Source organism: Scyliorhinus canicula, chromosome 3, assembly GCF_902713615.1.
Source record: "Scyliorhinus canicula chromosome 3, sScyCan1.1, whole genome shotgun sequence".
Classification (NCBI taxonomy): Eukaryota; Metazoa; Chordata; class Chondrichthyes; order Carcharhiniformes; family Scyliorhinidae; genus Scyliorhinus; species Scyliorhinus canicula.
The window spans coordinates 8,879,821-8,904,943 of record NC_052148.1 but is presented as its reverse complement, the minus strand read 5'-3'; positions in this window follow the sequence as shown (position 1 = coordinate 8,904,943).

The following is a 25,123-nucleotide window of genomic DNA, read 5'->3' as shown; positions in this document are numbered from 1 at the left end:
CAAAGAAAAGTACAGCACAGGAACAGGCCCTTCGGCCCTCCAAGCCTGCGCCAACCATGCTGCCCGTCTAAACTAAAATCTTCTACACTTCCGGGGTCCGTATCCCTCTATTCCCATCCTATTCATGTATTTGTCAAGATGCCCCTTAAACGTCACTATCGTCCCTGCTTCCACCACCTCCTCCAGCAGCGAGTTCCAGGCACCCACTACCCTCTGTGTAAAATACTTACCTCGTACATCTCCTCTAAACCTTGCCCCTCACACCTTAAACCTATGCCCCCCGAGTAATTGACCCCTCTACCCTGGGGAAAAGCCTCTGACTATCCACTCTGTCTGTGCCCCTCATAATTTTGTAGACCTCTATCAGGTCGCCCCTCAACCTCTGTCGTTCCAGTGAGAACAAATTGAATTTATTCAACCTCTGCTCATAGCTAATGCCCCCCATACCAGGCAACAATTTCCTTTGAAATTCTGCTGTTCGCTAGTTGCAGGTTCCGCATTCCCGCCACACTCTGGTGAGGATTCTCTTGAATTCCCCACTGGATGTATTAGTGACTGTCTATTTTACTCTTGCATGAGTTGTGGGCATCACTGGCTGGGCCATGTCTTATTGCCCATCCCCCAAGGATGACAGATATCCTTCCCTAAAGGACATTGGTGAACCAGATGGGTTTTTATGGTCATCATTGTATGGTCACGAGGTGTAGATTACAAAAGCAGGGAGGTCATGGTGGAGTTGTGTCAAACTTCAGTGAGGCCACAGCTGGAGTAATGTGTGTAATTCCGATTGCCACATTATAGGAAGGATGTGATTGTACTGGAGGGAGTGCAGAGGGGATTTTTCAGGATGTTGCCTGGGATGGAACATTTATGTTATGAAGAGAGGTTGGATAGGGCTAGGTTGTTTTCACTGGAGCAGAGAAGAGTGAGGTGGATAAGATTATGAGGGACAAGGATCAGTTGACCCGCACATTCAGACATAGGAACAGCTTCTTCCCCACAGCTACTAGACTCCTCAACGACTCCCCCTCAGGCTGATCTGTTCCCTGTTGCCTTCTGCTGCTCTTGCTCATGTATTTGCTTTGTTTGGCCCCTTGTTCCGCACTGTAACCAATCACTGATTGTCGATGTACCATTTGCCAATGTTCTCTGTCGATTATTCTTTTTGTCTGCTATGTACGTACTGTGTACGTTCCCTTGGCCGCAGAAAAATATTTTTCACTGTACTTCGGTACATGTGACAATAAATCAAATCAAATCAAAGTCAAATCAGTTACACAAGGGGACACAAGTTCAAGGGCAGGAGGTTTAGGGGGGATGTGAGGAGGGTGGTGAGGGTCTGGAATGCCGTGCCTGGGAGGGTGGCAGAGGGTGGGTTGCCTCACACCATTTCAAAAATACCTGGATGAGTACTTGGCACGTCTTAAATTCAAGGCTATGGGCCAAGTGCTGGCAAAATGCCTCTTCTGCATTGTATTATTCTTGGAAAATTCACTCTGACTTTGGGAGCTTTATGTCATGCCTTCCCAATGTGAAGCTTTTAAAGAATATAATTCCAGATTTTTTATTGAATTTAAATTTCACTATCTGCCATGGTGGGAATCGAACCCAGGTCCCCATTACCCCGGATCTCTGGAACACTACTGCAGTAATAATACCAATGCACCATATTTATGGTGCCTAGTTTTCTTCCATTCATTCTTGGGATTGGAAGATGGGGAGGTCTATAATGGGTGGCCTTGCCATCCACCCCCGACCCATCTCCCAAATTATGCAGGGTGGGAAATGCTTCAGGCCTCCCCTCCCCCCCTGCCCCTGGGTCTATTGAATCTGATAACAAGTGCAGAGGAAGAAGGCAGCAGCAAGGCTGGCCGGCTGCCCAGCAGCTTTCACTGTGTGGGCTGCTGTGGGGCAGAGGAGAGGGGTACCTCTTTTGAGGGGCCCTTCATTCACATTAGAGACCACACACACACATACATACCGGGCGGCGCAGTAGCACAGTGGCTTCACAGCTCCAGGGTCCCCGGTTCGATTCCCGGCTTGGGTCTGTGTGGAGTCTGTACGTTCTCCCGTGTTGCGTGGGTTTCCTCCGGGTGCTCCGGTTTCCTCCCACAAGTACTGAAAGATGTGGAGGTGAGATGGATTGGCCATGCTAAATTGCCCCTTAGTGTCCAAAAGGTGAGGTGGGGTTACTGGGTTACGGGGATAGGGTGGGGGTGTGGGCTTGAGTAGGGTGCTCTTTCCAAGGGCCGGTGCAGACGCGATGGGTCGAATGGTCTTCTGCACTGTAAATTCTATGATTCTATGACACCTCTTCGCCAGCGACTGCCTGTAGTCCCTGCAATGGTCCCTACTCAATCCTAGCACTGCTGGCCCTGTAGAACTGCTGGCCACTCAGATTGGCCGGCGTCTCTCCAGAGGGAGGCCTTCGCCCACATGGGAAATTCGTCTGAAACAATTAGTGACCCGGTTTAATATCACTGTTGGGCACCAGGGTTTCTGGTTGGCTGGCCGAGGTGATGGCAATCGGTTCCCCTGTATAATGCAGCTCCCAGTCTCTGGCTTGTTCGTTTAAGCCTCCGGGGGTATGAGCCCCATTACATAACAGCTATCCTACTGCTCCCTCGTTCCTGGTCTCCCCGCATGTGGAATTCTTTTTTCTACACCTGCCCCATCAAACACATTCAGAAGTTTGAAGATCACTATCAGGTCACTCCTCACTCTTTCCTCTGCTCGAGAAAAAAAAGCCTGTTCAATATTTCCTGATGGTTGTATAAATGGCATCATTTGGACGTCAGTTAGGGACCCACACGATGGAGAACATGATTTTAGAATAGAATAGAATAGAACAGTACAGCACAGAACAGGCCCTTCGGCCCTCGATGTTGTGCCGAGCAATGATCACCCTGCTCAAACCCACATATCCACCCTATACCAGTAACCCAACAACCACCCCCCCCCCACCAACCTTACTTTTTAGGACACTACGGGCAATTTAGCATGGCCAATCCACCTAACCCGCACATCTTTGGACTGTGGGAGGAAACCGGAGCACCCGGAGGAAACCCACGCAGACACGGGGAGGACGTGCAGACTCCGCACAGACAGTGACCCAGCCGGGAATCGAACCTGGGACCCTGGAGCTGTGAAGCATTTATGCTAACCACCATGCTACCGTGCTTGCCCAATTTCCCTGAAGATCTTTTAGGATGTGACCATCTAAAGAAGGCAAGAGCAGAGAAGATTGGCTCTGACCTTTGGGAGCTGTGTGTGATGCCTTCCTAATGTCAGGCTTTGAAAGAATGCGAGGGAACTTTTGGATTTGAAGCTGGCTGGGCAGAATGCTGATTTCGCAATCACAAGGAGAAGGTGATGATGTTTGTGAGAAACTCTGTTTGTGGAGAGCAGCAAGTGAAAGTCCTCCAGCTTTGCTGTGAGTTGCCTGGCACTCACGCTATTCACAGGCTCGGGCCGAGGAGGAGATTAGTATTTCTATCAGATTTGATGGTGACACCAAGCTGGCTAGCTCAAGAGAGATTGATAGCATTCAAAGGGATTTGGAGCAAATAAGTGGATCAACATAGGAATGACTTTGATCTGGATGGATATGAGGTTTGCACAATGGAACCAGTAGCACAGGGGTGGCACGGTAGCACAGTGGTTAGCACAGTTGCTTCACAGCTCCAGGACCCCAGGTTCGATTCCCGGCTTGGGTCACTGTCTGTGCGGAGTCTGCACGTTCTCCCCGTGTCTGCGTGGGTTTCCTCCGGGTGCTCCGGTTTCCTCCCACAGTCCAAAGATGTGCAGGTTAGGTGGATTGGCCATGATAAATTGCCCTTAGGTGGGATTACTGGGGATCAACTGTCCTTGGGTTAGGTGGGGTTATGGGGTTACGAGGTGTGTGCTTGAGTGGGGTGCTCTTTCCAAGAGCCGGTGCAGACTCGATGGGCCTCCTTCTGCACTGTAAATTCTATGATTCTATGATAAAGTGAAGAAATCCCATTGTCACAGGATATGAAACAGGTTTAGTCCTGGCTTTTAATTAGGAAAGTTGGGTAAGTACATCTATAATGCTGCACAGACTGTTAAGTAATGGGTTAAGAGACATTGCAATTAGTTGTCTCATTTATGTTAAGTGTTCAATGATTGTCTCATTTATGTTAAGTGTTCAATGATTGACACTGATATGTAAAGGGGCTTCAAGTGGACTCTGGAGCTTGTGATGATCTGTAGAGTTCTGTGCAGAGTGAGTTTGAACCATTAAAGGTGTGTTGGTGAAAAAGGAGCTGAACTCTTGCCTCTTCATACCACAGCATCTAGTACATTTTACACAGACAACCACAGAGGATTTCCTGGTTGCCGAAATGAGATGGAAGGCATTTCCTACAATTCCCCCTCAATCCGGTCCCTCTTTCTTTCCCCTGTTCCCTGCAGAGGGACAATGGACATTGTATTGTCCAGTGGACAGGCTGAGAGGGGTGGGTTTCTGCACAGTTTCCTATTCCTCAGTCACCAAAAGGTATACATCATAGAATCACAGAATTTACAGTGCAGAAGGAGGCCATTCGGCCCATCGAGTCTGCACCACCCCTACAAAGACCACCCTACTCAAGCCCACGTATCTACCCTATCCCCGTAACCCAGTAACCCTCACTTAACCTTTGTGGACACTAAGGGCAATTTTTCATGGCCAATCCACCTAACCCGCACATCTTTGGACTGTGGGAGGAAACCGGAGCGCCCGGAGCAAACCCACGCAGACACGGGGAGGATGTGCAGACTCCGCACAGACAGTGACCCAATTCAGGAATCGAATCTGGACCCTGGAGTTGAGAAGCAACAGTGCTAACCACTGTGCTATCGTGCTGTCCTTTCAGATTGAACCGGTTAGGGGAAATGGAAAACAGATTGTGACAGGAAGGGATAGTGAGTAAAAACCCAACAGTAAGCAAGATAAGAATAGAGGTTATAAAAAGAATAAAAGGAGAAGACTAAAAGCTATGTGCCTGAATGCACGTAGCATTAAAAAAAAACATGAACCGAGAGTTCCCATAGAAATAAATAAGAATGATTTGATATCCATTCCATGGCTTCAGGAGGACATGGATTGAGACCGGTATATTGAAAAGGTAGAGGATATTTAGGAAGGACACAAGGCAAGGAAAAGGTGGATGATTGCTCTGTTAGTGTTAATAAAATACAGAGGGAGGACCCCTCCTTGTATGTCAAGGTACACAAGGCTATGTGGTAGAAAATGGAGTTAGAATAATTGGATGGTTGTTTTTGACTGTGTTATGGGTTTAGAAAACTCCAAAGTATGTCATGGAGTTCACCTGACCTACAACTGTTCATTGATTTTGGTTATGAGGAGCACACGGGCCTACCTTTCAAGTGTTATTCAACACAGGCCTCAAGCACTTTTAATCAAAAACAAGCTTTATTCTACAAATTTAGTTAACATTTTTATAAACACACACAGTCAGCCTTTTTATCAACTACAAATATAAATACCCCGCACAGCTGCAGTAATTTATGTATAATCCTTAATAAACCCCCCTTTAACTGTTCCAATTTAACAACCAGATCCCATAAACCAGTATCCCCTTTTCAAAGGTATGGCCCAGCCCACAGCACTCAGGACCTGGTATGGATGCTCTTGTTTCCTTTCCAAAACGGCAAGTTTGAATTCCTTCCAGAAAACAATTATTTCTTTTCACGTTATCTAGCAGTCTGGAAACAGCTTTAAAACTGAGGATAGAGACACAGGCCGAGATATTTCTCTTTCTGAGGACAGCAGCCAAATGTGAAAATGAAAGCAAAAACTCAGAACCACAAACAAACCCCAAACCAAAGCGAAAATAAAACTAACTCCCAGAGCCACAGCCCGGCTCCACCCACACAATGACATCACTGAAGCCATGTGATAAGACAAAAACATTTCTTAAAGGGACACTCCCATACCAACTGGTGCTGTAGACCTCTGTGACCCAAGTATAGGAAACCAAGATGTGGAAACGGTTTGGGGAGAGATGAGAAATGGTAAAGGCAAGAAGTTGCTTGTGGGAGACGTGTACAGGCCATTAACAGTAACCACATTAAGGGTGGAACATAAAGGAAGAAATAACTGGAGATCAGAACGCACGGGGTGATTTAATTTACGTGGGGAGGCAGTGGGATAGTGGTATAGTCACCACTAGTGATCTGGAGACCCAGGGCATTGGGGACCTGGGTTTGAATCCCACTGTGGTGACTCTAGACAATACACTGGAGACTTCCAGTAACAACAAAGGGGGTTTATTAACAGTAGGGCAGCATGGTAGCATTGTGGTTAGCACAATTACTTCACAGCTCCAGGGTCCCAGGTTCGATTCCGGCTTGGGTCACTGTCTGTGCGGAGTCTGCACATCCTCCCAGTGTCTGTGTGGGTTTCCTCCGGGTGCTCCGGTTTCCTCCCACAGTCCAAAGATGTGCAGGTTAGGTGGATTGGCCATGCTAAATTGCCCTTAGTGTCCAAAATTGCCCTTAGTGTTTGGTGGGGTTACTGGGTTATGGGGATAGGGTGGAGGTGTGGACCTTGGGTAGGGTGCTCTTTCCAAGAGCCGGTGCAGACTCGATGGGCCAAATGGCCTCCTTCTGCACTGTAAATTCTATGTAACTATATACAGGAACAGAGCAATGATGGGTAGGTCTCGACTCTCCAGCTCCGGGGTCCACACTGTCCGGACCCCTGCTCCCAGGGCCCCACACTTTCTCTCTATGGTCAGGGTCCATGCGCTCCCATGTGATTAGTCACGAGCTGGGCACGTGAACCGCGCTAACCCCCTCCCCACCCCACCCTTCAGTCCCTCAGTACATTTTGCAAAGTAAGCTGTAAACAAGTGCGATATGCAAAGAGACATGAGGGATAAGATGTGGTATTGTGCGAAGCACATAATGGCATGATGGGAAAACTAGTCAAGTTTTCTTGGTACAATTAAATTTAAACTGACTTCACATAACCTAAGGCACAAATACAAGCAGCCAAGGTCAACTTGACCTGAGAACTGGCTGACTCTAAACTCGGATAAGACGCGTTCGTCATAAGACCAGAGCAGGCCAAATACATACGATAAGCTAAAAAATTGTCTCTTTCTGTACTTAAACAAATTTGCTCCATCTCTTAAAACATGTACCAAAAGACAAGAGAATGATACGAGACCCCGAGTCCTCTAAAGGTCAGCAAGGTGACGCCATTGTAATGATTATTACTTATGTTTTACTTTTGATCAAATTCCTGACCAAGCTGTATTCATGTTATCTTGATCCTATAATGTATAAAAATCGTCTTATTCTTTTGTGATATTGCAGACTTGGGACGGAGCAAGCAGTTTGTACTTGACTGCCTTCCGACTCAAAGTCTCAGCCATACTGCTAGCAGTTGTAGTCCGTAAATAAAGCTTAGTTTTGCTTATCTAATGAATCATTTTTGAATCTTTCTCTCACAGTCCAGAAGCGGGGAAAATATTGACTACGACAAGAGGTCATCACAGAGTCAGTCTGTCCGCGGACTATTTCCAAGGTAGTCTTGTTGTCTGCAGACGGTGACAGATCAGGAGACTCCATCTCCTCTTGGAGCTGCTTGCCTTGTCAGCTCCCACCTGGACTCCTGGCGGGGCTGACTCCGGAATTCCCAGCTCATTCCGCTCTGGAAGAGCCACAGGAGTGCTAACGCCACTAGCTGGACCCAATGTGTTCTGGAATGGGGGGGTTACCATCCCCTGGCTCCTCACGTGGTTGACATGTTTCTGCACAGTGCTGACATTGACATTTACCACCTCCGATATGAATCCCAATTGGGACACATTCTGACTGGCTAACCAGGGCAGGCCCCGAGAAAAAATTTCAAACTAGAACCAGGTCAACCACCTGGAATAATCTGTCACTTTTTTGCGAAGGATGTTGACGCTTCTGGGAGGCCTCATGTCCCTCCGCCCTCCCCACCAAATTCTGAATGATCAAATCCAAATGGATCCAAGGTGACGGACCACTGAGCTGACGTGACCCCCTCGGTGGCATGGGGGACAATAGGAGGTTGGCCAGACAATGGAGCCACCGCTGGTCAGATTGCTTCCTCATAGCATTTTTACCCGACCCTTCCCACCAACCCTGTTGGGTGCAGGGTGACATAGGGCCGTCCTGGTGAGCCAGATTCAGTGTTTCTGAACGAAGTGTTGGAAATTGTCCCCAGTAAAAGGGGCGCCATTATTGGACACAAGTGGTTTCTGGTGGGCCGCATGTGGAGAATAAGACACAAGGCGTCCACAGTAGCCGCCGAGGTCGAAGCTCCCATCTCTTGGATGGATAACCGTTTGGAATGAGCGTCTACCAAGACAAGGAACGTTCTGCCCAAGAAAGGGCCGGCATAGTCGCCATGCACTCCAGGTGCAGATTGACTAAAGGAGGTAACGATTGCAGAGTCAGGCAGGAGATGCATTGTCGTTCCACTTTCTCGATTCCTGACTTTGTTTGGTCCAGATGGGTGTTGTGTAATTCTTGTGAGAGGGGTTCCCTTGCTGGGAGAGGAACAACAACTCGAGAGCCCCAAAGTATTACTCCACCCTCGCAGGTTACTTTATCCCTGTGGGTTAAGTGGGGCTGAAATCTTCGGACGTCACGTGGTGCCAACCTGTTTGTACCATCCGTTCTAACTTGGATAATACTGGATCTTGCAGGGTCCAATATCATACGTGTCCGGGAGACACTGGCAAGGTGTCCCAAGAGGTTCAGCAAGATAGTTTCATGAGGTATTGGCAGTGCAGCCAAATTCTTTGGCAAGAGGAGTCGAATCAATGCATCCACATTGGAGATTTGGGTGCCAGGCCCGTGTCAGATAGTTGTGGGCCGCTATCAGCAACACCCAACAGAGCAGCCTGGCAAAGGCCTCACAAAAGACCCAATTGTGTCTCATGGTCGGTTATTTTGGGCAGCACGGTAGCATTGTGGATAGCACAATCGCTTCACAGCTCCAGGGTCCCAGGTTCAATTCCGGCTTGGGTCACTGTCTGTGCGGAGTCTGCACATCCTCCCCGTGTGTGCGTGGGTTTCCTCCGGGTGCTCTGGTTTCCTCCCACAGTCACAAAGATGTGCAGGTTAGGTGGATTGGCCATGATAAATTGCCCTTAGTGTCCAAAATTGCCCTTAGTGTTGGGTGGGGTTACTGGGTTATGGGGATAGGGTGGAGGTGTTAACCTTGGGTAGGGTGCTCTTTCCAGGAGCTGGTGCAGACTCGATGGGCCGAATGGCCTCCTTCTGCACTGTAAATTCTATGTAAATTATAACAAATCGCCGTAGGTAAATGTAGTGGTGGGATTTTTAACACCATAGGTGTTGGCTAGTCCCTCCTTTTCGATTTGGGAGTAATTTTGCTCAGCTTCTGAAAGAATCCTTGAGGCAAAGGCCTCAAAGCAAAGGGCCGCTTCTGATCCGTCCTCCATTTTATGGGATCGAACTGCCCCTGCCCCCGCATGGCGAGATGTCACATTTGAGAACAATTGGCTTCCCCATGTGGAAATTAACTGAAAGGTTTGAGGATTGCGGAGCTGGTTTTACTCAGCGGAAAGCTTTCTCTTGCTGCTCCTTCCATTCCCGACGTTGGTGTTTCCTTAGCAACTAGGATAGTGGCGCCAATGTCATGGCCAGGTTTGGAATGAACCCGCCAACATAGTTGAGCATTCCCACGAAGGATTTCAGCTCGGCTACATTCCTAGGGACTGGGACCTTTCGTGTGGATTTGACTTTTCCTTCGAGTTCATGTAGATCTGTGGCAGCCACTCGGAACCTGATGTCACCTGTGTAGTGACATTTGTAGCCTGGAAGGTACATTTCTCACGCCTTCTGCAGCTCTGTATCTCTTTTACAAATACTTTCATTCTCCTCCTTTTTCACATTTTCTCCCGAATTTACACCCACCAACAATAAACAATAATCAGCAACAAATATGTCAATTCCCACATCAATTACAACGATCCCATCCTCCCACCAACCCCCAAACATTAGCCCGCATGTTTACATAAACAAATGACAAAAAGGAATCAGGGATTACCCAGAGTCACCCTTAATACACACAGCCCCCCTCCCCCCAACCCTCCCACCCATCCCATATAACATATGAACGTGATTAGCGGGACACCCCGCAATGTTCACACACATCTTCTACTCCTTCAAAGAATCGGCTCATCCTCGCCCTCGTGAGGTGTGCTCTGTATACCACCTTCAGCTGTATCAGCCCCAACCTCGCGCACGAGGTGGAGACATTCACTCTCCGGAGCACCTCACACCAGAACCCATCCTCCATATCCTCTCCCAACTCTTCCTCCCACTTTGCTTTGATCCCTTCCAGTGGTGCCTTATCCTCTTCCAAAATAGCTCGATACACCGCTGACACTACTCCCTTCTCCAGTCCCCCTGTCATCAGCACCTCCTCCAGCAATGTGGAGGCCGGCTCCACCAGGAAGCTCTGTATCTCCTTTCTGGCAAAATCTCGAACCTGCATGTATCTAAACACTTCTCCCTGCTCCAGCCCATACTTCGCTTCCAGCTCCCTCAATCCTGCAAACCGACCCCGAAGAAACAAATCTTTGAGCGTCTTAATCCCCTTCTCTTCCCATTTCCGAAAGCTTCCATCCCACCTCCCTGGCTCAAATCTGTGGTTCCCCCGAATCGGCATTTCCCTCGACCCTGCCCCCAACCCGAAGTGTTGGCGAAATGCCTCCAAATTCTCAATGAAGCTATTACTACCGGACTCCCTGAGTATTTCCCCGGAGCTAACGGGAGCGGCGCTGTTGCTAGTGCTTTCAATCCTGACCCCCTGCACAAACTCTCCTCCATTCTGACCCACTGGGAATCAACCCCTCTGACCCAGCTCCGCACCTTCTCCACATTCGCTGCCCAGTATTAGTACATCAGGTTCGGAGACCCAAACCCCCTGCCTGCCTTCCGCTCTGTAGCAGCACCTTTCTCACTCTGGCCACCTTCCCTCCCCATATGAATGAGGTAATCCTTCCCTCAATCTCTCTGAAAAAAGCATTTGGCAGGAAAATCGGCAGGCATTGGAAAATAAACAGAAATCGCGGCAACACATTCATTTTAACCGCCTGTACCCGACCCGCCAGTGATAAGAGGGAGACCATCCCACCTTGCCAGATCGGCTTTCACTCTCCCCACCAAACTAGTGATGTTGTACCCGCCATCAGGGGTGCCAGCTTATCCTTGAATTTTTTTATAGTATTCCACCGGAAACCCATCCGGCCCTGCCACGTTCCCCGACTGCATCCTCCCAATCGCATCCTTTATCTCCTGCTCCACTATCGCTCATTTTAATGTAGCCCTGTCCCCCTCCCCTAACCTCGGGTACTCCAACCCATCTAGAAATTCCTGCATCTCACGGTCTCCCCCACTCCCCCGGGTGGCTCTGACCTGTCCAACCTCTCATAAAATTCCTCAAAGACCTTGTTAATCAGATCCGGAGCTACCGCCAACTTCCCTGCCCTATTCCTCACCTGAAGAATTTCCCTTGCCACTGCTTCCTTCTGGAGCTGACCTGCTAACATACAACCTGCCTTATCTCCATGTTCATAAACTGCACCCCTTGCTCATCTCAGTTGGCGCATCGCCTTCCTGGGAGATAGTCGGTCAAAGCTCACCTGTAGTTCGCTGGGTCCCCATCTTCTGCATAACTAGGGGCTGTTTAGCACAGGGCTAAATCGCTGGCTTTGAAAGCAGACCAAGGCAGGCCAGCAGCACGGTTCAATTCCTGTAACAGCCTCCCCGAACAGGCGCCGGAATGTGGCCACTAGGGGCTTTTCACAGTAACTCCATTTGAAGCCTACTTGTGACAATAAGCGATCTTCATTTCATTTCATTTCTACCTCCAACATCTCATCTATTACCCTCTGCCGCTCCAACCTCTCCTCTTTGTCCACCCTGGTCTTAAGCAAAATTATCTCACCCCTCACCACTGCCGTTAGAGCCCCCCAGACAACTGCCTTCGACACCTCGCCCGTACAGTTGAAACCTACATATTCCTTAATTACTTTTTCAATTTTCTCACAGAACACTTGGTTCCCCAAAAACCCCACATTCAGTTTCCACCCTGGCCTCTGCGCTACCCCCTTCTCCAGCACCATATCCACCCAATGCAGAGCATGATCTGACACTGCAATTGCCGAGTATTCCGACCCCTTGACCCCAGCCAGTAATGTCTACCCACCACAAAAAAGTCGATCCGCAAGTATACCTTATGGACTGCTGAGAAAAACGAGTACTCCCGTTTTCCTGGGTGCAGGAACCTCCAAGGGTCCACCCCTCCCATTTCCACCATTAGCCCAGCCAACAACTTCACCCCCCCGATGGGACCAGCGAGCACCAAGTTCCAGTCCCCCCCCCCTCCCCCCACAATCAGCTCGTGTGTGTCCAAGTCGGGAATGGCCCCAAACACCTTCTTCACAAATCCCACATCATCCCAATTGGGACCGTATACACTTAACAGTGCCACTAATCTCCCCTCCAGCGCCCCTGTCACAATCACATATCTACCTCCCTGATCTGCCACCACCTTTTCCATCTGGAAACGTACCCTTTTGCTGATCAACACCGTTACCCCTCGAGCCCTTCCGTCAAATCCAGAGTGAAACTCCTGACTAACCCAGCCCTTTTTAAGTCTCACCAGGTCCTTCACCCTCAAGTGAGTCTCCTGCACGACAGCACGGTAGCGCAGTGGTTAGCATTGCTGCCTTATGGCGCCGAGGTCCCAGGTTCGATCCCGGCTCTGGGTCACTGTCCGTGTGGAGTTTGCACATTCTCCCCCGTGTCTGCGTGGGTTTCGCCCCCACAACCCAAAGATGTGCAGGGTAGGTGGATTGGCCACGCTAAATTGCCCCTTAATTGGAAAAAATGAATTGGGTACTCTAAATTTATTTTTAAAAAGTGAGTCTCCTGCAGCATTGCCACATTGGCTTTCAAACTTTTAAGATGCGAAAGCACCCTTGACCTCTTGACCGGACCTCCTAGCCCTCTCACATTCCACGTGACTATCCTTCCTGGGGATCTCTCACTCCCCCACCTTTCTTATCCACCATCATCATACCACCGGACCCTGCCCCATAAGCCTGACCCGCCCTGTCCATTGTTAACATTGAACCCCTTCCCCCCCCTCCCAAGAACCCCCCTACATTTCCCAGCATCAATCCCTTCCCCCCCCCTCTCTCGCTCACCTCGTAGGCCCATTGAAGCCTGCCAACCAGGCTCCATGTCCGCAGCCCTCCTCTCCCCTCACCTCCGTTCACTAGCTGACTTTAGTTAGTTAGCGCGGGTGGCTCCGCCCCACCAAGACATATCGTCCCCTTCCACCCAGTCCCAGAGAAAGAAAAAACAAAACCAACAATCCAGCCCATACAATTCACTAACATAAGATTTAACCGTCGCAACACAGACCGCCCATCAACCCAACCATTAACTTGAACTCTGTAACAATGCAAAGAGAAGTAAATTACAATACACATCAGTAAAAAGAAAGTTGTAAAACTTGTACATTTTCCAGCTGCTCAAACATAGTCCACAGTCTCTCTTCCAGTTCCGCTGCTCTCGTCTGTCCCAAGCCTTCTGCCCTCACGAACGCCTCAGCCGCCTTCACGGTCTCAAAATAAAAGTCTTTGGCGTTATACGTTACCCTCAGCTTCGCCGGGTACACCATACCAAATCGCACCCCGCCTTCACCCGCCCGAACGCCGCTCGTCTCTTTGCCAACTCCACTGTCAAGTCCTGGTAGATCCGAACGACCGCACCATCCCACAGCACCTGGCGTTTCTGCTTCGCCCACCTTAACACCGTCTCCTTCATGCAGAGCTTATGGAAGCTGATAATTACTGCTCTTGGTGGCTCATTCACTTTGGGCTTCGGCCTTAATGACCGATGAGCTCGGTCTAGTTCGTACCGGGATTACATTCATCCCCCACCATCTGGCCTGGGCTTGCGAAATCCTACCAATTGTCCTGGCTGGAGACAATTCACACCTCTTTAACCTGCTCCATCTGGATCTGTAACGACTTAATTACCTGCAAGGACTGGCATTCAAAGTATCGTATTGCATCATTGACTTTGTCTATATAAATATTTCCGGAATCCACCTCCTCATTCACCTGGGGAAGGAGCTGTGCTCCCGAAGCTAGTGATTCAAAACAAACCTGTTGGACTTTAACTTGGTGTTCTAAGACTTCTTACTGTGCTCACCCCAGTCCAAAACCGGCATCTCCAGGTCATGGCTACCATCGACACCTCAAAAGTAATAGGGTAGTGATAGTGGGGGATTTCAACTTCCCCAACAGTAACTTGATGTGTAGATGCCGGCGTTGGACTGGGGTGGGCACAGTAAGAAGATTTACAGCACCAGGTTAAAGTCCAACAGGTTTGTTCCTGAATCTCACCTGAGGAAAGGAGCAGTGCTCTGAAAGCTAGTGATTCATGGGCTGGTTTAGCTCACCAGGCTAAATCGCTGGCTTTTCAAGCAGGCCAGCAGCACGGTTCGATTCCCGTACCAGCCTCCCCGGACAGGCGCCGGAATGTGGCGACTAGGGGCTTTTCACAGTAACTTCATTGAAGCCTACCCGTGACAATAAGCGATTTTCATTTTGAAATAAACCTGTTGGACTTTAACCTGGTGTTGTAAGACTTCTTACTATTACTTTTACACATCTCTGAAGTTTGCCTATATATCTACTCTTCTCCAGGGGCTGGTTTAGCACACTGGGCTAAATCGCTGGCTTTGAAAGCAGACCAAGGCAGGCCAGCAGCACGGTTCAATTCCCGTACCAGCCTCCCCGAACAGGCGCCGGAATGTGGCGACTAGGGGCTTTTCACAGTAACGTCATTTGAAGCCTACTTGTGACAATGAGTGATTTTCATTTCATTTAATTTAATTTCTTCTATTTCTCTCACACTGTTCGGGGGCCTTTTGCACACTCCCAGTAATGTGACTGCTCCTTTTTGGGTTTTAAACTCGACCCATATGGCTTTATTTGAAAGGCCCCTAAGATGTCACCCTTCTTACTGCTGTAATTGATTCATTGATCAAAATTGTCACACCCCCTCCTCTTTTACCTCTGTCCACATCTCGCCTGAAGATCCTAGAATATTGAGCTGCCAATCCTGCCCCTCTTTCAACCATGTCTCAGTGACAGCAATATCTTGTATATCTACTCCTTGCATTAAAATACCATCCAAACTCCCTTGTGACCTAATGGTCTGGATGTTCTATGCTTTCACGACTCTGCTAATTTTGGCTCCCTGCTGAACCTTCTCTCAGGATTGCAGACCCCTGCCAAGTTAGTTTAAACTCTCCCCAACCACATTAACAAACCTCCCTGCACTTCTATGGGGCTGGTTTAGCACACTGGGCTAAATTGCTGGCTTTGAAAGCAGACCAAGGCAGGCCAGCAGCACGGTTCGATTCCCGTAACAGCCTCTCTGAACAGGCGCCGGAATGTGGCGACTAGGGGCTTTTCACAGTAACTTCATTGAAGCCAACTCGTGACAATAAGCGATTTTCATTTCATTTTTTTTCATGTTCTATAAGGGAATAGTGTAGATGGGCTTTAGAGGGGTTTCACAGGTCGGCGCAACATCGAGGGCCGAAGGGCCTGTACTGCGCTGTAATGTTCTATGACACTGGTCCCATTTCAGTTCAGCTGCAAACTGGGGCTGGTTCAGCTCACTCAGCTAAATCGCTGGCTTTGAAAGCAGACCAAGCAGGCCAGCAGCACGGTTCGATTCCCGTACCAGCCTCCCCGGACAGGCGCCGGAATGTGGCGACTAGGGGCTTTTCACAGTAACTTCATTGAAGCCTACTCGTGACAATAAGCGATTTTCATTTCATTTGAACTGCCCGGTTTATATAGGTTCCACCGTTCCCCAAAAACGGTCCAAGGAATCTAAAGCCCTCCCTTCTGCACCATTCCCCCAGCCACGCTTTCACCTGGACTGACCTCCTATTTCTATACACAGCAGCACGTGGTACCGGAAGTTACCCAGAGGTTACTCCCTTCTGGGTCCTGTTTTTTCATTTACTTCCTAAATTCTGCTAGCAAGATCGCATCCTTTTTTCTGCCTATATCGTTAGTACCAACGTATGCCATGTTATCTATCTGTTTGCCCTCCCCCTTCAGAATGCTCTGCAGCCGTTCAATGACATACCTGACCCTTAAACCAGGGAGGCAAAATACTATCCTTTTTTAAAAAAAAAAATTTTATTCAACTTTTTCCATTTTCTACAGAAACAGCAAAATAACAAACCCCCTGGAAACGGCCAGAACCCCAAAGTTCACTAACCTCTTACCTGCTGTACCCCATACCACAGGGTACACTACCCTTCCCCACCAACCAACCCAAAGAACTAAACTCCCAACCATTCCCCTCCCTCAACTCAACAACAAACAAGAAATGAAGCAATAGTCATCATTTCACTCCCCTTCCCTCAGTCATAAGCCAAACCCCAGTCCCATCTCTCATTTTAACCCCAGTCCTTCATTCAGCCTTCACGAACGCCTCCGCTGCCTCAAAGTAGACGTCCTTTGAGTTATAGGTCACCCTCAGCTTCGCCGGGTAGACCATGCCGAACCTCACACCATTGCTGCAGAATGCCACCTTCACCCGACGGTTAAGTCCTGGTATACGAATACCAACCCCTTCCCACTGCACCTCACGCCTTTGTTTCGCACAACCCAGGACCTTCTCCTTGACATGGAATTTCTGAAACAAATTAGGGCCGCTCTTGGCAGCTCATTGTCTTGGGCTTGGGCCTAAGTGACCGATGAACCCTCTTCAGTTCATACCAGGAGGGGTCTCCCCCTCCCCCAACTACTCCATCAGCATCCTCGCAAAGTACTCAGTTGATCCCGTGCCCTCCACCCCCTCAGGTAGGCCCACAATTCTTAAATTCTGCCGCCTCTACCTGTTACAAACCAGGGCCTGGTTTAGCACAGTGGGATAAACAGCTGACTTGTAATGCAGAACAAGCAGCGGGTTCAATTCCCGTACCGGCCTCCCCGAACAGACGCCAGAATGTGGCTTTTCACAGTAACTTCATTGAAGCCTACTTGTGGCAATAAGCGATTATTATTATTATTGTTCTCCAGGTACTCCACCTCAGCTCTCAGTCCTTTATTGCTGGGAGATGGGGGGGGGGGGGGGGGGGGGGGGGGGGGTCATCGACAGCAACAAAGGGACGGGGCGGATGAGGCCCACTGGGCAGGGTTGGGGTTATGATGGCGGGTAGAAGAGATGGGGGGGCGGGGGGGGGGGGGGGGGGGGGGGGGGGGGGGGGATGGGGGGGGGGCGATGAGAGATCCCGGTCAGAATAGTAACGTTGAATGTGAGGGGATTGGGGGACCAGTGAAGAGGTCGAGGGTGTTTGCGCATTTAAAGAGCCTCAGGGCTGATGCTGCAGGAGACCCACCTGAGGATGAAGGACCAGGTGAGGCTCAGGAAGGGTTGGGTGAGCCAGGTGCTCCATTCTGGGTTCGATAGTAGGACTTGGGATGTAACGGTGTTGTTGGGCAAGAGGGTGAGGTTTCAGATGGAGAAGGTGAACGTATATGGTCCCAAATGGGACGATGTTGGGTTTGCGAAGAGGGCGCTGGGTGCCATCCTGGACTTGGACACTCCTGAGTTAATAGTAGGGGGGGGCCTGGAATATGGTGCAAGAGCCGAGGATGGACGGGTCACAGCCTTGCTCGCTGAATCAGTCGGGGGGGGGGGGGGGGGGGGGGGGGGGGGGGCAGACGCGAAGGCGCTGACGGGGCTCATGAGAGAGATGGGAGGGGTGGACCCGTGGAGGTTCCTGCACCCGAGGGAGCGGGAGTATTTAGTTTTCCTCCCCGGGACGTATAAAGTGTACTCGAGATTGGCTTTCTCGTGGTGGGGAAGGCGTTATTGGCTGGGGTCAAGGGGTCAGAGTATTCTGCAATAGCGATCTGGGACCATGCACCCCATCGGGTGGATGTGCTCTTGGAGAAGGGGGTTGCCCAGAGGCCAGGGTGGAGAATGGATGGTGGGGTTGTTGGGGGAGGTGATCACATTTAAGGCTAAGGTGGACAAGGAGGAGCACCAAAAGTTGATAGAGGAGAGGTTGGAGGTGGATAGGAGGTATGCGGGGGACTCAGATACGGTCCTCCTGGACAGGAGGAAAGAGCTGCAGGCAATGATTGATCGGTCATTTACAGGGAAAACCTTGTGCCAATTGAGACGGGCAAGGGGGTGGTGCAGTCTACAATGGAGAGAAGGTCAGCTCCAGAGGGAGGCAGCAGCGAGGGAGATATTCCAGGTACGGGATAGGACAGAGAAGTTAGTGGGGGAGGAGTGAGAAATGAGCGAGTTTCTGGGCAGGTTAGAGTAGCCGAGGTTGGGGCAGGGCTGGAGGGGCCAGTGGGTGAGCAGGAGGTGAAAGAGGCAATCGGGAGGAAGCAGTCAGGGAAGGTAGCAGGGCCAGATGGGTTCACAGTGGAGTATTATAAGAAGTTTAACGATGCATTGGCGCTGCTGATATTGAGGAGGCGATAGGTAGAGGAGTTTTGCTGTAGACATTGGGCCAGGCTTCGATTTCCCTGCTGTTAAAAAAGGACAAGGCCCGGTGGAGTGTGAGTCGTATCGGCCCACGTGCCGATTGAATGTGGATGCCAAGATGCTGGCAATGGTGCTGGGCAAGTTGGAGGGAATTCTCCCGAAAGCGATAGGAGATCAGACAGGGTTTGTGAAGGGAAGACAGCAGTTCTCGAACGTGAAGAAGTTATTGAATGTGATCCTGTCTCCGACAGAGGGAAATGGGACGGTGGCTGTGGAGAAGGTGTTTGATCGGGTAGAGTGGTTACTTGATGGTGGTCTCGGAAAAATTCAGGCGGAGGTTTACGGTGTGGGTACGGCTGCTATAGAGGGAGCCAATGGCAAGTATTCACAGGAATAATATGAGTTCAGGGTATTTTTCTCTGCACCGGGGTACTTGGCTATGTCCTCCCCCCCCCCGTTTGCATTGGTTATGGAGCCTCTGCCCATCGTTCTAAGGAACTCGGGGTTGTGGAGGGGAATAGTGGGGGGGGGTTGCGGTACATGGGGTATCCTTGTATGTGGAAAATATGCTACTGTACGTCTCAGAGCCGAGTACAACGGTGGGGAATAAAATAATAATCATCTTTATTAATGTCACAACTAGGCTTACATTAACAATGTAGTTACATGAGGCAATGAAGTTACTGTGAAAAGCCCCGAGTCGCCACAGTCCGACACCTGTTCGGATACACAGAATGTCCGATTTACCTAACAGCACGGTGTGAGGAAACCGGAGCACCCGGAGGGAACGCACGCAGACACGGGGAGAACGTGCAGACTCCGCACAGACAGTGACCCAAGCCGGGAATTGAACCTGGGACCTTGGAGCTGTGAAGCAGCAGTGCTAACCGCTGTGCTGCCGACAATGGGGCTGCTCCAAAGATTCAGAACGTTCTTGGATATAAATTAAATCTAGGTAAGAGCGAGTATTTTATGGTGTCTCAACCGGGCGTGGGTGATGGGGAGGGCTGCCGTTCCGTAGGATGGCAACCCACTTCAGGTGCCGCGTGATTGGACGGGGCTGGGAAGGTATAATTTCACTAGTTTGATGGGGAGGGTGAAGGCCAACTTGGCATGGTGGGACAACCTCCCTGTCGCTGGCGGGCCGGACGCAGGCAGTTAAAATTAACGGGCACCTCGATTTTTGTCCCTATTTCAGTGCCTGCCAGTCCTTCTACCCAAATGCTTTTTTCAAGGAGGTGGACACGTTGGTCACCTTGTTTATTTGGGGTGGAAGGTGGGCAGAGTTAATAGGGCAGTCCTGCAGAGAGGGTGACTGTTGGGGGGGGGGGGGGGGGGTCCTGCAGAGAGGGTGACTGGTGGTGGGGGGGGGGGGGGTCCTGCAGAGAGGGTGACTGTTGGGGGGGGGGGGGTGTCCTGCAGAGAGGGTGACTGGTGGGGGGGGGGGGTCCTGCAGAGAGGGTGACTGGTGGGGGGGGGGGTCCTGCAGAGAGGGTGACTGTTGGGGGGGGGGGGGGGGTCCTGCAGAGAGGGTGACTGGTGGGGGGGGGGGGGTCCTGCAGAGAGAGGGACTGGTGGGGGGGGTCCTGCAGAGAGGGTGACTGGTGGGGGGTGGGGGGGGGGGTTCTGCAGAGAGGGTGACTGGTGGGGGGGGGGGGGTCCTGCAGAGAGGGTGACTGGTGGGGGGGGTCCTGCAGAGAGGGTGACTGGTGGGGGGGGGGGGTCCTGCAGAGAGGGTGACTGGTGGGGGGGGGTCCTGCAGAGAGAGGGACTGGTGGGGGGGTGGGGGGGCTGGACCTCCCAAGCTTATTATATTATTACTAGGCAGCGAACACCGAGACGGTGCAGGGCTGGGGAGACCCGGTTAGAATGGAGGAGGGCTCGTGTAGGGGGTCAGGGTCGAGGGCGCTGGCCACTCCCGATGGCCCCGGGAAAGTATTCCGCAATCCCGGTGGTGGTGGCAACTTTGAACATCTGCAGGCAGTTTAGGCAGCACAAAGCCTGGGGCCAGGTTGGGGGGGGGGGGGGGGGGGGGGGGGGGGGCCGGTTAGGGGGAATCATAGGTTCGAGCTGGGGAGGCTGGCGTGGGATTTCGGAGGTGGGATGTGAGGGGGATTAGGGCAGTGAAGGATCTGTGAGGTTGGCGGAGCTGGGAGAGCAGTACGGGTTGGCGCAGAAGGAAGGGTTTAGGTACTGACAAGTCCGAGATTTTGCGAGGAAGGAATCCCGACTTTCCCCACAGAGCAGCTCCCTTGCTGTCGGAGGGGGTACTGCCGGCAGGGGGGGGGGGATTGTTATCGGAGATCTATGGGAGGAATCTGGAGGAGGGTAGGTTGTCCATGGAGGGGATCATGGCTAAGTGGGAGGAAGAGCTGGGGGAGGTGATGGCAGAGGGTCCGTAGTGTGAGGTGCTCTGGAGGGTGAATGCCTCAATTTCATGCGCGAGGTTGGGGCTGATACAATTGAAGGTTGTGCATCGGGCGCACCTCACAAAAGCAAGGATGAGCCGGCTCTTCGGGGGGTGGAGGATGTCTGTGAGCGGTGTGGGGGGGGGGGGGGGGGGGGGGGGGGTGGCACGAATCATGTTCACATGTTTTGGTCCTGCCCGAAGCTGGAAAGGTATTGGAGGGAGGTAGTTAACACCATCACGGGGGTGCTGCATATGGACTTGGAGCCGGCTCCCCCCCAGAGGCCATTTTCAGGGTGTTGGACCGGCCCAAGTTGCAGGCAGGGGCAGATGTTTTAGCCTTCGCCTCACTGATTGCTCGTAGTTGGGTCCAGTTGGGGTGGAGATCAGCTTCTCCGCCCCGTACCTTGGCATGGCGGGGGGGGGGCACCTGCTGGCATTTTACGCCCAGGAGAAGGGGGGGGGGGGGGGGGAGGTGTTCTACAATTCATGGCGTTTATTCATCATCACTTTCGGGAGTTAGTTGCTGTTGGACATTAGGGGGCGGGGGGGGTTTGTTTGTTGTTTGCTTTTTTTAAAACTTAGAACATAGAACAGTAGAGCACAATACAGGCCCTTCGGCCCACGATGTTGTGCCGACCATTTATCCTAATCTAAGATCAACCTAACCTATACCCCTTCAATTTACTGCTGTCCATGTGCCTGTCTAAGAGTCGCTTAAATGTCCCCAATGACTGACTCCACCACCTCTGCTGGCAGTGCATTCCACACACCCACCACTATCTGGGTAAAGAACCGACCTCTGACATCTCCCCTATACCTTCCTCCAATCACCATAAAATTATGTCCCCTCGTGACAGCCATTTCCGCCCTGGGGAAAAGTCTCTGGCTATCCACTCTATCCATGCCTCTCATCACCTTGTACACCTCCATCAAGTCACCTCTCTGCCTTCTTCGCTCCAGTGAGAAAAGCCCTAGCTCCCTCAACCTTTCTTCATAAGACATACCCTCCAGTCCAGGCAGCATCCTGGTAAATCTCCTCTGTACCCTCGACAAAGCATCCACATCCTTCCCATAATGAGGCAACCAGAACTGGACACAATATTCCAAGTTCTATGTTCTAAGTGTGGTCTAACCAGAGTTTTATAAAGCTGCAGCAAAACCTTGTGGCGCTTAAACTTAATCCCCCTGTTAATGAAAGCCAACACGCCATACGCCTTCTTAACAACCCTATCAATCTGGGTGGCAACTTAGAGGGATCTATGTACGTGGACCCCAAGATCCCTCTGTTCCTCCACACTTCCAAGAATCATGCCTTTAACCCTGTATTCAGCATTAAAATCCAACCTTCCAAAATGAATCACTTCACATTTATCGAGGTTGAACTCCATCTGCCACTTCTCAGCCCAGCTCTGCATCCTGTCAATGTCCTGTTGTAACCTGCAACAACCCTCAACACTATCTACAACTCCCCCAACCTTCGTGTCATCGGCAAACTTACTAACCCACCCTTCCACTTCCTCATCCAAGTCATTTATAAAAACCACAAAGAGCAGAGTTGGGAGACTCCCAAGACTTGAGAGTTGGTGCTCCAGACAGCATATTGGTCGGGTCGCTTTCATAGTCATACAATTTACAATGCAGAAGGAGGCCATTCAGCCCATCGCGTCTGCACCGGCTCTTGGAAAGAGCACCCTACCCAAGGTCAACACCTCCACCCTATCCCCATAACCCAGTAACCCCACCCAACACTAAGGGCAATTTTGGACACTACGGGCAATTTAGGATGGCCAATCCACCTAACCCGCACATCTTTGTGACTGTGGGAGGAAACCGGAGCACCCGGAGGAAACCCACGCACACACGGGGAGGATGTGCCGACTCCGCACAGACAGTGACCCAAGCCGGGAACCGAACCTGGGACCCTGGAGCTGTGAAGCGATTGTGCTATCCACAATGCTACCGTGCTGCCCGTGTTGTTGTTTCTGTTTTTTTCCTGTTGTATGGTGAAAATGCTGAAAATATGGCAAATAAAAAGATTTTAAAAAGAGACAAAAGATCATCGGCATACAGGACCACCCTGGGCTAGATTCTCCATTCCCCCGACGCTGAAATCGCGTTTGACGACAGGACGGAGAATCCATTTTTGATGGCCATATAGGGAGCAGCGCCGATTTTCGTATTCTCCGCCCGCTGAAAAATGACATACTCTAGGAGTCCGTTGCGCTGATTATCCATGACCTCAGGCTCCGTCCCCGACCGGCCGTGTTCCCGACGGCGCGGGTTACGTGTGCTCACACCGTCCGCGTGGCGGCTGCAGACTCTGTCCCTATCAGAAGCCTTCTGGGCGGGCAGCACGGTGGCACAGTGGTTAGCACTGCTGCCTCACGGCGCCGAGGTCCCAGGTTCGATCCCGGCTCTGGGTCACTGTCCGTCTGGAGTTTGCACATTCTCCCCGTGTCTGTGTGGGTTTCGCCCCCACAACCCAAAGATGTGACGGGTAGGGGGAGTGAACATGCTAAATTGCCCCTTAATTGGGAAAAAATGAATTGGGAACTCCAAATTTAAAAAAAAAGAAATCGGGCAGTACGAACTCCACTCCACTGGGTCCTCATCCTTTTTTTAGCTGAAGCGAGATGGACGGTTGTATCATTGTGTCTGGAAGATATCACCGCGCTACCCAATCCTCAAACACATCCACCAATAATGGCACCAATCAGCAAACTCTTTATAAAATTCCACCGGGAGCCCATCCGGCCCTGGTACCTTATCTATCTGCATTGGTCCAATAGCTGTCCAGACCTTCTCCACCCACAATGGCACCTCCAACACCTCCCAATCCTCCTCCAGCTTAGGGCACTCCAAGCTTTCCAGAAACTCCAGCATATCCGGCTCCTCCCCAGGCGCTCCGACTATGGGGATTCTTGTAAAACACCTCCAACACCCCGTTAACCTTTATCCAGCGCAGGTACTAGTCCACCATCCGAATCGGAACAAGCTCTCGGGAGGCTGCCTTCCACCTCAACTGATCGGCCAATAGACGACTCGCCTTCTCTCCATATTTGGATAGTACCTCACCTGGCTGTCATTCACTAGCCAACCTCAGCCTGCCAGAGAGGTAGCCCCCACCCCCCACCCCCGTCCACCAGAGCCCACATCACACAAATAAACAACCAATGAAACCAAAACACAAAGGGCGGCACTGTGGCAAGGACTGCTGCTGTGGGTTCAAATCCGGCCTCCATATGACTGTGTCGAGTTTGCACATCCTCCCCGTGTGTGTGTGCGTGGGTTTCCTCCGGGTGCTCCGGTTTCCTCCCACAGTCCAAAGATGTGCGGGTTAGGTGGATTGGCCATGATAAATTGCTCCTTAGTGGCCAAATGTTTAGATGAGGTTACTCGATTTATGGGGATAGGGTGGAGGCGTGGGCTTAAATAGAGAGTTCTTTCCAAGGGCCGGTGCAGACTTGATGGGCCAAATGGCCTCCTTCTGCACTGTAAATTCTACAAAACCACCAAACTCAAGAGCCGAAACTCCCCCAGCCCCTCAGGCCGCGATCCGGAGGGTCTGCCACCTCAACCTACTCTCCAGTTCCTCGATCTTAGTTCTCAGGCCCTTGTTCCTGTCCCCCACCCTCCGCAGCTCAGCATCCAGCAAGGCCCACTGACCGCTGTGTCGTAACAGTGTCTTCTCCACTCCCTTCAACACCTGTCCATGCTCCCGCACTGTCTCCGAGTCTTTCCCAATGCCTTGTCTATTGGGACCAATACATTTTTGAGGGTTTCCAGCATCGCCTTCCTTTGCCTCTCAAAATGATTGCCAACTTGCCTTTCAAATTCAACAGCCATTACATTCGCCGGCTTATCACCCGTAATGGACTACTGGCACAATAAGTTCCCGCTCCATCAACAGGATGAACCGCTGCCGGTCTTGGAGATGTAGGTGCACCCACAGTGCTGTTAGGGAGGGCGTTCCAGGAAGTAGCCTGAAGGAACAGCGATATATTTCCAAGTCAGGATGGTGAGTGACTTGGAGGGGAACCTCCAAGTGGCGGGGTTCCCAGGTAGCCATTCGGCCCATCAAGTTGCACCAGCCCTCTGCTCGTTCCTGCATCTGCTTGGGTT